This window comes from Microcaecilia unicolor, chromosome 7 (assembly GCF_901765095.1).
Source record: "Microcaecilia unicolor chromosome 7, aMicUni1.1, whole genome shotgun sequence".
NCBI classification, from domain to species: domain Eukaryota; kingdom Metazoa; phylum Chordata; class Amphibia; order Gymnophiona; family Siphonopidae; genus Microcaecilia; species Microcaecilia unicolor.
In genome coordinates this window covers 34,690,351-34,702,552 of record NC_044037.1, presented here as the reverse complement: position 1 = coordinate 34,702,552, position 12,202 = coordinate 34,690,351, and the positions used below count along the sequence as shown (strand labels likewise).

The window sequence follows — 12,202 nt, the reverse complement described above, 5'->3', positions numbered from 1 at the left end:
ATACAGATATAATAACAAAAGTCTGACACATCATAGAAATAAAGTGAAATGTAAGCGTGATCGAAAAGATACGTTTTCAGCATTTTACAAAATGAGAAATAGTTCTGTTCCGTTCGAATTATTAGCGGAAGCGAGTTCCGTTCCGGAATAGTAATAATTGAAACAATAGAATTAATCACCCTAAAGAAATGCACTCTTCCGGAAGAGGGAGGACAGAGAGTGAGCTGACCCCATAAATGAGAGGAATGACCAAATAATGATTTGGAAATCATACCTACTAATAGGTGAGAGGTAGAACCATGAATAATTTGGAACAATAGGCAAAATTCTTTGAACAAGATCCGTTCAGCCACAGGAAGTCAGTGTAATTTTTGCCATGAATACCGAAACGTTAGTAAATTGATGTACCCTAAAAATCAATCTCAAGGCAGTTTTCTCAATAAATTGCAGCTTATTACGATATTTAGGGCCCTGTTTACTAAGGTGTGCTAGCATTTTTAGTGCGTGCTAATGCTAGAGACCCTACATATGGGTATCTCTAGTATTAGCATGCGCTAAAAACGCTAGTACGCTTACAGCGCGGCTTAATACACAGGGCCCTTAGTACTCAATCCTAAATAAAGTACATTACAATAATCCAGATGCGGTAATATCAACATCAGGACTTGATGCAAGAATGCCTCCTAAGTAAAAAAAAATGACCGTATTAACCGCAATGGTCTCATTCTAAACAATTGTTTTCCATAAATGGTTAACTTGAGAACCATAAGGTAGTTTTGTTTTAGACACTCTTTTCTGAGCATTGGGAGGAATACACAATGAGCTCATTAACATGAGCTTCACTACATTAGCATGGTACTTGCATTGTTCGTCTGCGCGCTCGTTTGTTCCCATGCTCCGGGCCTGCGAACATTCTCCACAAGTAAACGCGAGCGCTAGTACTGCTAAAATGGCTTGTAGCACCCATGTTTACTTTTGAGCATCAGGGCCTGAACATCCATACATATCGCTGTCAATGACCTATATGTGAGTTTTTAATATCTCTATATGTAATAGTGGGGTATTATACTAACACCATTCTGGCATAAGTGACTATGGGGGTCTTTTACAAAGTTTCGGTAAGCCTAAACGCTAAATCGGGACTACCACCGGTTCAACGCAGCCGGCGATGGTAGTTTCACCCCAAGCGTGAGCAATTTCCAGGGGAAAAAGAAAACTCCCGGAAATGGCTTGTGTGGTGGTAACCCTGTGGTAATCGGGCATCGCTGGGTTACTGCAGGAGCTCTTATCGGCGGTAAGGTCTCCTCGTCGCATGGCCACGCGATAAGAGTTCTCTTACCGCGTGGCCATGTTTGTCTGGGGGCTTTATAGCTGCTGCAGTAAAAGGGCCCTGGCATGCGGAAAAACAGCCCCCGTCACTTGCACAGGGCCCTTTTTCCCGCAGCTTGGTAAAAGCACCCCTGGGTTTGCCAGTTGGTTAAGATAATTATTTACCCCTGAAGTCCTTTATAAAAATAATCACTATAGTGAAACCAATCTTCGAAAATCTGCTTAAGCAAACTTAAAAATATATACAGAATGCATTTATGCGAGGATCTGAGAACAATAGGTTTCAAATTCACCATGAAATACATCTCACTGCAGCTTTCACCTGTTAATTCCTAGGACTTCTACAGTTCCATCATAACTATATTATGCACGATGTCTTTTAGACACAATATTTTTTCATCTGATGTATTTAACATGTTAGCCCGTGTTCTCACCTCTGTGAGGATTATGAAGGTTACTCGCTCCCAGAGGAATGACGTATAATACAGTACCTGATGTGTCCTGGAAATTAAAGCAGTTAAGTGGGCAATTTATCTCCACAGATACCTCTGCGGTATGACTTTATGCTACTGATCAGTATTTTACATTTCTCACACAACAGACAGGAAATAACTCAGTTTCTTGTTCAGCAAGCAACATACTGGTAAACTCCTACAGATGAATGTGGGGAGAGCATGTTAATCAGCAGATGATGGGCTTTGGCCTTTTTAGGTGTTCTTTATGAGATGTCCTGGAGAATGCTTTATCTTGGTGCCAGGGCCTCCGAGAAACCAAGGTGGTGCCCCGGCATAGACTTAAGATGATGTTGGAGGGGCATTGTGAGACTGCAATAGTATTTGAGTTCTTTCATGCAATACTTACACAATGCTGTGTTTTCATTTTTTCAACAGAAATAACCCAGTCAGCAAATATATTTCTACAGGCGCTGGAAAATAAAATCTCACCCCTCGATATTCAAAAGCATTTAACCGGCCAGGATCAGCACCTGGTTGGATAATGCCCCATAACGGTTATCTGCAAATTTTCAGCGGGACATGGCTGGCCACCACCCACTGAAAATTTGTGGCTAGCGGCTAGCCGGTTATATCGTGTGATATAACTGTCTCGCTGGCTAAGTCGGCAGCCGTATTTGGCTGCGTGAATACTAGGCCTATCTTTGGCCGGTTCAAACTTAACCAGCCAGCGCTGAATATCGACATGGCCAGTTAAATTTGAACCAGCCAAAAATAAACTGGATATTCAGTGCCAGTCATCGGAAACAGCATTGAGTATTTGGGCAGAGCGCCAACCATGGGAGTTAGCCAGGCCCTGAAAATTCACCTTGGTCCCGGGCTTTCCTTGATGTAGTGGAATCTGGAGGGAGGCGGGAAGAGAACCAATAGGAGCTGAGCATCCCAACTGAAAGCAGCAATATGCAATGACATAGAGATTAAAGACACTATTGCAGCAGGGCTCTTTTTCCTTTCCTTCTCCCCCCCCCCTGAGCACCATTGGCACAACGCTTCTGGCAGCACAGAGATTAAAGACAGGACTCCATTTCCTTTCCCCTCTCACGTTTAAATATTGTACGCTTGTTCAGTGGCGATCCTAGGTCAGCTGCCAACCGGGTCGGGTTGCCGCTGCACAGCCCCCTCCCCGGGGTGCAGCGGCGTCCATCCCTCCAGGGTGCAGCATGACACCCCCTCGGCGCATCAAACACCCCCCCTCTGGCGCATTAATCCCCCCCCCCTCCCGTGCATCAACACCCCCCCCCCCCCCCCGGGTGCCTTCTTGGCTGCTGGGAGCAGCCGCGCGCTCCCTGCTCCCTCTGCCCTGGAACAGGAAGTAACTTGTTCCGGGGCAGAGAGAGCAGGGAACCAGCGGAGCCGACAGACACGCGGCACCCCCCCAACAGCGTGCGCCCAAGGCAGACCGCCCCCCCTTCGTACGCCACAGCTCTTGTTAAAATTTTGATGCTTTAATGTGTTAAGTTCCCACTACTAAATTTATTGCATTGCAATGACATTTCCTCTGGGTTAACTGAATGCTAAACTACATTTTTAAAATGTTTTTTTTGAGGATGGGAGGGGATTAGTGACCACTGGGGGAGTAAGGGGAGGTCATCCCCGATTCCCTACGGAGGTCATCTGGTCAGTTCGGGCACCTTTTCGTGGCTTGGTCATAAGAAAAAAAGGACCAAGTAAAGTCATCCAAGTGCTCGTCAGGGACGCCCTTTTTTTTCCATTATGGGTTGAGGACGCCCATCGCCCAAGACCCGCCTTCGCTATGCTTCCGACACGCCCCTGGGAACTTTGGTCGTCCCCGCGACGGAATGCAGTTGCGGACGCCCAAAATCAGCTTTCGATTATGCCGATTTGGGCGACCCTGGGAGAAGGACGCCCATCTCCCTATTTGTGTCGAAAGATGGGCATCCTTCTCTTTCGAAAATAAGCCTGATAGAGTTGCAGAGGGAATTGAACCTGTTTCCCCAAGATCTCAACCCACTGCCGACTGTCAAGCAGCAGTGGGAATCGAAGCCGCTGCACTAAGCATTAGGCCACTCCTCCACTCCACACGTATTTACTAATGACTTCCAATTAGCCCTTGTTAATGCCAATAATTAAGTATCACCTATTTAGCCAATTAGTTTGCATGCGGTTCTATGATCCGCACCTAAAATTGCACAACCAGCTTTGGGTGACCTATACAAAATCTTGTGGTCTGTGTGTGACTAGCTAATTAGTGGCTTCTTCCATCAAAGATTTGGAACAAGAGCCAGACTTTCACTGGCTTCCATTAATAAATTTATTTCTGTGATTTATAATCATATTCAAGACAGTTTACAGATTCACTTTCATAATTAAAACATTGGTGTATGAGGCACAGACAGTTACCATACCATCTCATGAAACTATCTACCCAAAGGTAGCGTTAAAGATATAAGACCAGCAGAAGAATGGGGGTGTTGATGCCCCTGTATAAGTCGTTGGTGAGGCCCCACCTGGAGTATTGTGTTCAGTTTTGGAGGCCGTATCTTGTTAAGGATGTAAAAAGAATTGAAGCGGTGCAAAGAAAAGCTACGAGAATGGTATGGGATTTGCATTACAAGACGTATGAGGAGAGACTTGCGGACCTGAACATGTATACTCTGGAGGAAAGGAGAAACAGGGGTGATATGATACAGACGTTCAAATATTTGAAAGGTATTAATCTGCAAACGAACCTTTTCCGGAGATGCGAAGGCGGTAGAACAAGAGGACATGAAATGAGATTGAAGGGGGGCAGACTCAAGAAAAATGTCAGGAAGTATTTTATCACGGAGAGAGTAGTGGATGCTTGGAATGCCCTCCCGCAGGAGGTGGTGGAAACAAAAACAGTAACGAAATTCAAACATGCGTGGGATAAACATAAAGGAATCCTGTTCAGAAGGAATGGATCCTAAGGAGCTTAGCCGAGATTGGGTGGCAGAGCCGGTGGTGGGAGGCGGGGATGGTGCTGGGCAGACTTATACGGTCTGTGCCAGAACCGGTGGTGGGAGGTGGGGCTGGTGGTTAGGAGGCGGGGATAGTGCTGGGCAGACTTATACGGTCTGTGCCCTGAAAAGGACAGGTACAAATCAAGGTAAGGTATAAACAAAAAGTAGCACATGTGAGTTTATCTTGTTGGGCAGACTGGATGGACCGTGCAGGTCTTTTTCTGCCGTCATCTACTATGTTACTATGTTACTATAAATATTGCCATACTGGGAAAGACCAAAGGTCCATCAAGCCCAGCATCCTGTTTCCAACAGTGGCCAATCCAGGTCACAAATACCTGGCAAGACCCCAAAAAAGTACAAAACATTCTATACTGCTAATCCCAGAAATAGTGGATTCTCCCCAAGTCCATTTAATAATGGTCTATGGACTTTTTCTTTAGGAATCCATCCAAACCTTTTTTAAACTCCGCTAAGCTAACTGCCTTTTCCACATTCTCTGGCAACGAATTCCAGAGTTTAATTACACGTTGAGTGAAGAAATATTTTCTCAGATTCGTTTTAAATTTACTACATTGTAGCTTCATCGCATGCCCCCTAGTCCTAGTATTTTTGGAAAGCGTAAACAGACGCTTCACATCTACCTGTTCAACTCCACTCATTATTTTATAGACCTCTATCATATCTCCCCTCAGCCGCCTTTTCTCCAAGCTGAAGAGCCCTAGCTGCTTTAGCCTTTCCTCATAAGGAAGTCGTCCCATCCCCTTTATCATTTTCGTCACCCTTCTCTGCACCTTTTCTAATTCCATGCAGTAACTGCATACACTTACCACACTTTAGTATATAGTGTCCAAAGAATGTTTAGTGGGAGTTGGTTTCTGGGATGTTAAATTAAAGGGTGATACATTGACAACAGTCAAAAAAGACAGAAGTTATCAGATTTGTTGAATTTAAGATGCCCATGCTCAGTGCAGCTGTAGAATGCCTTGCTCAAATGTCTTTGCTTTAAAGTGCATAACTCTTCAACCTCGTCGCAGAGTTCCTGATTAAATTAAGTTTCAGAGCAAGCAAAATGTTAATGCTTTCCGTGAACTTGAAATTGGGGTGAGTGAAAAGAGTTTGGATCCAATCCAAGCAATATGCAGAGAAGATACTTGGACTAAATACAAACAGATGTGTTCTTATCTGTTTCCTCCTCTGTAACATCTCACAATTATTAAAAGTGTTAAGCTTGTTTTATTGAAATATTTGTCATTCATAATGAAATAAGTATGTAAGTGAAGTGTTGTAACTTGCCACGTAACCCAAATTTGTCTTCTTTCATTTGACTCTATTCATTTTCCTCTATGTTTTTTTTTTATGTGGAGGAGTAGCCTAGTGGTTAGAGCAACAGTCTGTGAATCATGGAGGTCAGAATTCAAATCTCTCTGGTGTTCCTTGTGACCCGGGCAAGTCACTGGCCCCTAAATTCTATATACCATGCCTTAATTTCCATGTGGAAATCGAAGTGTGTAACTTAATTGGTTAACTAGCTAATCGGTGCTGTTAATTGGATGTTAACAAGCAATTATCAGCACTAATTGGCAGTAAGATTTACGCGTACAACTCGCTAAGTGTATTTGGTAACATGATGTGCGTGAATTCCAAGTCGCATAGTGAAAAGAGGGCATGGAATGGGCAGGTCATGGGCATTTCTAAAATCTATGTGCATTATTATAGAATATACCTGCTGCGCCTAATTTAGGTGTCAGGATTTACGCCAAGCAAAACATGGCCTAAATGGACGCAACTAAATGTAATCGCATGGAGAGGTGCTCAGTGTTTTCTATATACCATGTGGAAATTTAAGCTGATTCTATAAAATTTAGGCAAATTTAGGGAATTATTTTTACTGCGCAGATGTTTCAGTTGCCGTATATAGAATCTAGCCCTTAACCCTTCATTGCCCAAGGTACATATTTTGCAGGACGGGAAAATGTAATTCCCCTTGAGCTAAAACTGAAAAAGGCATGAACTAAATCCAAATTCCCATGCGATATTCCCCTAATTCTATAAACTTTACACTTAGGGCCAGATTCTATAAATGGCGTCCAGAATTGTGCATTGACCCCCCCCCCCCCCCCCCCCCGCACTCAGCGCTATTCTATAAGCAACCCTCCAAGTTGGGCACGTTTATAGAATAGTGCAGAGCGCTGGGATCTGCGCCCAACTTTTAGGCACGAGGATTTGCACCAGCTGAAACATAGTGTAAATCCTCACTCTTAAATCAAGTTCAGATCCCCCGAATTCTATAATACTGTGCGCATCTTTAGTGAACGCCCCTGACCTGCTCATGCTCCTCCCATGGCCACACTCCCTTTTCATTTGCACGCTAAGAGACTTACGGGTGCATCTTTAAAGAATAGCACCACATATAAAATCCAGGAGTTGGCGCATATGCAGGTTATAGAATAAGGTCAGCTGCATGTGCAACTTAGTTTAAGAATTGCTGTTAATTGGAGTTGACAGCCAACTATTGGCTTAAATTGGTGTTAATTGGCAGTAATTGTACATGCAAGTGTTCTTAGTTGCTATTCTAGAAGTCGTGCGCTCAATTTCCATTGTGTTCAGCTTCTAGGGGTGTGTGGATGTGGGACGGGCATGGGTGGGTCAGGGGCGTACCTAGCATGTAGGTTATAGAATAATAGGGGTTAGATACCCAACTGCCAACCACTTACATTAGCCTTTGACACTGCCATTATAGAATTTACGCTTAGAGCACATCATCCCGGCAGCTAAAACTTGGGCTCTTTCTTGAATCTACCCCTATATTCTTTTCTTCATCCCTTTTCCTCTTTCAACTCATCTCTCTCTCTCTGTATTTCGTATTCCTTCACTTGACTTCTCTAGCTCCTTCCTCTATTTCTCTCTAGTCATCATTGGGTCATGCGATAACTCAAGTTTTTTAGTCGTAATGTGCTTCTGGACTATCACATACTATTTGCAGTTAGCGAATGCAATCATGAATATTTAAAATCTGCAGTCAGTGATTTTTTTTTCATAATTGCCAGCCACAGTGTTTAACTAAAGTCCAAAAATTGAGTGCTGCTATCTGCATAGTAAATGGTGCTGAATATCTGGATAGTAGAGATATTGAAACCACTGTCTGGATAGCTCCCCAGGTGAGGTTAGGACAGCAATTTTTCTATCCTAACTTTCTCCAGGTAGTTATCCACCTAGTGGGCAAATATATAACTAGGCACCACAATTAATAGGAACCTACCTAACATGGGTAGCAAATATATTCTTATGAGAACACTTATGTGCATAAGTGTTCTTATAGCATATTAATGTGTTGGCATCAATACACCTATATTTAGGCAAAAAAGATCATGGAGATAGTACTGAATGAAAAGGTAATGAGTTTTCTACCATCCAGTGGGATGCAAGATCTGAGGCAACATGGATTCATAAAAGGTTAATTTTTGCAAAGAAAACAGATCGATTTCTTGAACTGGGTGACATAAGAACTGGATGGAGGACATGCGGCTTGAGGATGGGGCCCAAAGTGGTAAACTATCGGAATCTGGTTGAGTGACAGGTGACAGAGGGTGATGGTAAATGGAATTAACTTGGAAAAAAGAAAGGTGAGTAGTGGAGTGCAGAGCAGGCTAAACCATTGGACCAAATGAGGCACTGGCTAAGGGTGCCAATGATAAAGGGTGCCAAAATCTCCAGCCTCTGGCATCACCTGGTCTAATATTTAAGCCCTCTCTTCCCCCTCCTCCCCGCAGGATTGACTCTGTCCTTCGATCTAGCATCTCTCTTTTTCTCTCCCCACCCCCTGGCCCCCTTTCTATCTCTCTTCCCTCAGCACCACCCTCTCCACAGGCCCGGTGTTACTCCTTTTCCTCTCTTCCTCTCCCCCCCCCAGTCCTGTAAACTGCATGCAATTTGTTGTCCTGTAAACTGTGTTTGAGTTGCCAGCAGCAGCATTTCAAAGACAGGTTGCCTTCATCCAGGCCCTGGGTCTTCCATCTGTGGCATCCCACCCACAGGAAATTGCATCAGAGGACATGAAGGTTAGCAACAGAGTAGATATGAGAAGTGTTCTGTAAAATGTAGAAACATGGGGTAATGCTTGGCAGTTAAGCTTTCTTGTGAAGAAAAGTAGAATGATGCATTTGGCATGCAAACATCCAAAGGAATTCTATGCAATTTGATGAGCAAAACTGATGTACATGGACCAAGAAAGGATCCTTGGGGTGATAGGTTTGATTATCTCAAGTTGGCAATGGGATAAGATGGTGGCCAAGGCCAGAAGGATGCTTGCTGCATAGAGAGAGGTATAACCAGTGGAAAGAAGGAAGTGATATAGGGATGCACAAGTCATTGGTGAGACTACACTTGAAGTACTGTGTTCAACACATCTTGCCAAGGCCATAATAAGACTCAAAGTGGTTCAGAGGAAAGCAACCAAAAAGGTAGATGGGTCTGTGCCACAAGACATATGAGAGCAGACTTGAAGACTTGAATGTGCGTATTCTTGAGGAGAATAGGGGAAAAGTGAAATAGGATACAAACATGTAAAACCATGAAAAATATCAATGAACAAACAAACCTTTTCCAAAGAAGAGAGAACTTGACATGAAGCTGCAAGGAGGGAAAATGAAAAGCAACATCAGGAAATACTTTTTCATGAAGATAGTAGATGCTTGGATTGGTTTTTGTGTAAGATAAAAGCAGTGATGGAATTCAAAAAAGGCATGGGATAAACACAGATACCTATGTGACAAGAGGATGGAATAGAAGTACAGAGTATCTCCACGCAAAGCAAAATATAAATGACTCACATATGTACAAAAATAGCATAAAATAAAAGACAGAGCGAGCAAGAGAGCATAGGGAGGTAACCTGCACATAGAGACATGTACAACCCTAATAAAAAAGGAGAGGATGGGGTGTGACCCATATGGAGAGATAGGTGCAACCTTGGATACCTTTCTCGACAGACTGGATGGACCATGCTGGTCTTTATCTGTGGTCATATACTATGGCACGAAGTTACACTGCTAATCTAAGTTATCTGTGCAAAGGTGTGCTAATGCATTAACATGTGTTAAATGCCAAATTCAGTGCTTAATGTGAATTAAAAATGTGTTAACATGCATAATTGGTCACTTGAGCTTCTACAGTTCTGACAATATGGGAAATGTTAACGAGCTGTGTCATGTGCTCGTGCATGCAAAGCAGCTCAAAAATATAGAAATGCATCATGATATACGTCACAATCTCCATTAAGCCTTGGCAAGTTAATTACACCTCAAGAGATACAGTTAACTTTCCCTAAGAGTATCAGCAACATTAATATGCCTGCCAATGCTTTTTGTCTGCACCAACCCTAGCCCAGGCCCCAAGTGTAAATGGGGCAGCTAGACATGGATGACTCCCCTCCCCCTTGATGTACAGGTCACCTTCTCCTCTTCCTCCAGTGGATTGTCCCAAGCAGATACTCTTCCCATCCCCAGTGATATCCTTTCCCACTCCAAACAGCAAAGCAGAGATATCCTTGCAGGAATTCCCCCCCCCCCCCCCCCCCCATGTATTAACAGCCTAATTCTATATATGGTGCTCAAAATTGTGTGTACAATTTAATTGAGTACCAAGCTAATTAGAGTCACTAATTGGGTGTTAATAATCAATTGTTGGTGTTAATTGGTGTAAATTTTATGCATAAATTTAAAAAGGAGGCATGGCCGTGAGAAGGTCAAGGCAGGTCAGGGGCGTTCCTGGAAGTTACGTGCAGATTTATAGAATAAGGGAGATCCACGTATAATTTAGGCATGGAAATTCGCACCAGGTTTTACTTAGTGTAAATCCTCACGCTCAAAATTAGGCGCAGACCCCAATGTTAAACACTAAATGGCGCACAGCTCTGAGTGCTGTTTATAGATTAATAGTGCAAAGTTTAATTGGCGCCATATTTAGAATTTTGGTCTAAACCTCAGCCCCCATTTAAAGTAAAAACAAACAAAAACCTCTGAAGCTCCATGTCCCTCCTCCTCAGACCCCCAACTACCTTAAATGCTTCCCAGGTCCCATCAGGCAGAAACAAGGCCTAGCTGCTCCTGTTTTACCAGTGCTCAGATTCAAAATGCACTGATTGACCTGCAATTTTTCACAAATGTATGGTACTTAGGAAGGGTGAGGGGAGGGAGAGAACTAGGCTCCTAAGGATCCCTTCTCAGGGTTAATGTAAGACATGAGGAAATCTTGTTACAGGGTGTGGCAGTGGAATAGGGAGCTAAATGGAAAAACGTGGAAGCTATATATGAAAGATATATCTTGTTCAAAAATAATGTTTCCTCTTCTTTGCTTATTGCAAAAATGCTTATTGAATATGACCCACAGATTGCTTTAATTGTTTCAGAAATGAAATTGCAATCTGCACTATTTATGTAGTGGTCCATATTTAAAGAATATATTTTATCTATTAATCAGACAAAATGTAGCCAGATAGATAAAGGCAGCACAGGGCAGGGTCCTAGGGCGCAGTTTCATTTTGGACAGTCAGGTTCATCTGAGTAACTCCTGTTGGACAAACAGCAGACCTACAGTTAATCCAGGCCACTCTCCTGCTTATAATCGAACGAGAAAAACGCCCAAGTTCCGACCTAAATCGGGAGATGGACGTTTATCTCACAAAAACGAATAACACGGTATAATCGAAAGCCGAACTTGGACGTTTTCAACTGCACTCCATCGCGGAAGCGTACAAAGTTGACGGGGGCGTGTCAGAGGCGTGGTGAAGGCGGGACTGGGGCATGGCTATCACCCAAACAGAGATGGGCGCCTTTCGCCGATAATGGAAAAAAAGTATGCGTTTGTAGCGAGAATTTAGGGCACTTTTCCTGGACCCTGTTTTTTCACGAATAAGGCCCCAAAAAGTGCCCTAAATGACCAGATTACCACCAGAGGGAATCGGGGATGACCTCCGCTGACTCCACCAGTGGTCACTAATCCCCTCCCACCACAAAAAATGATGTTTCACAAATTTTTATTTTCACCCTCAAATGTCATACCCACCTCCCTGGCAGCAGTATGCAGGTCCCTGGAGCAGTTGTTAGGGGGTGCAGTGGACTTCAGGCAGGTGGACCCAGGCCCATCCCCCCCTACCTGTTACAATTGTGCTGCTTAATGCTTAGTCGTCCAACCCCCCCAAACCCACTGTACCCACATGTAGGTGCCCCCCTTCACCCCTTAGGGCTATAGTAATGGTGTAGACTTGTGGGCGGTGGGTTTTGAGGGGGATTTGGGGGGCCCAACACACAAGGGAAGGGTGCTATGCACCTGGGAGCTCTTTTACCTTTTTTTTTGTTTTTGTAAAAGTGCCCCTAGGGTGCCCGGTTGGTGTCCTGGCATGTGAGGGGGACCAGTGCA

At 43.7% G+C, this 12,202-nt stretch overlaps 1 protein-coding gene across 1 annotated transcript in view; it reads left to right on the top strand.

Moving 5' to 3' along the window:
* AFF2 (AF4/FMR2 family member 2) overlaps positions 1-12,202 on the top strand; it is a 572,314-nt gene that overhangs the window by 130,249 nt on the left and 429,863 nt on the right. The window lies entirely within an intron of this gene.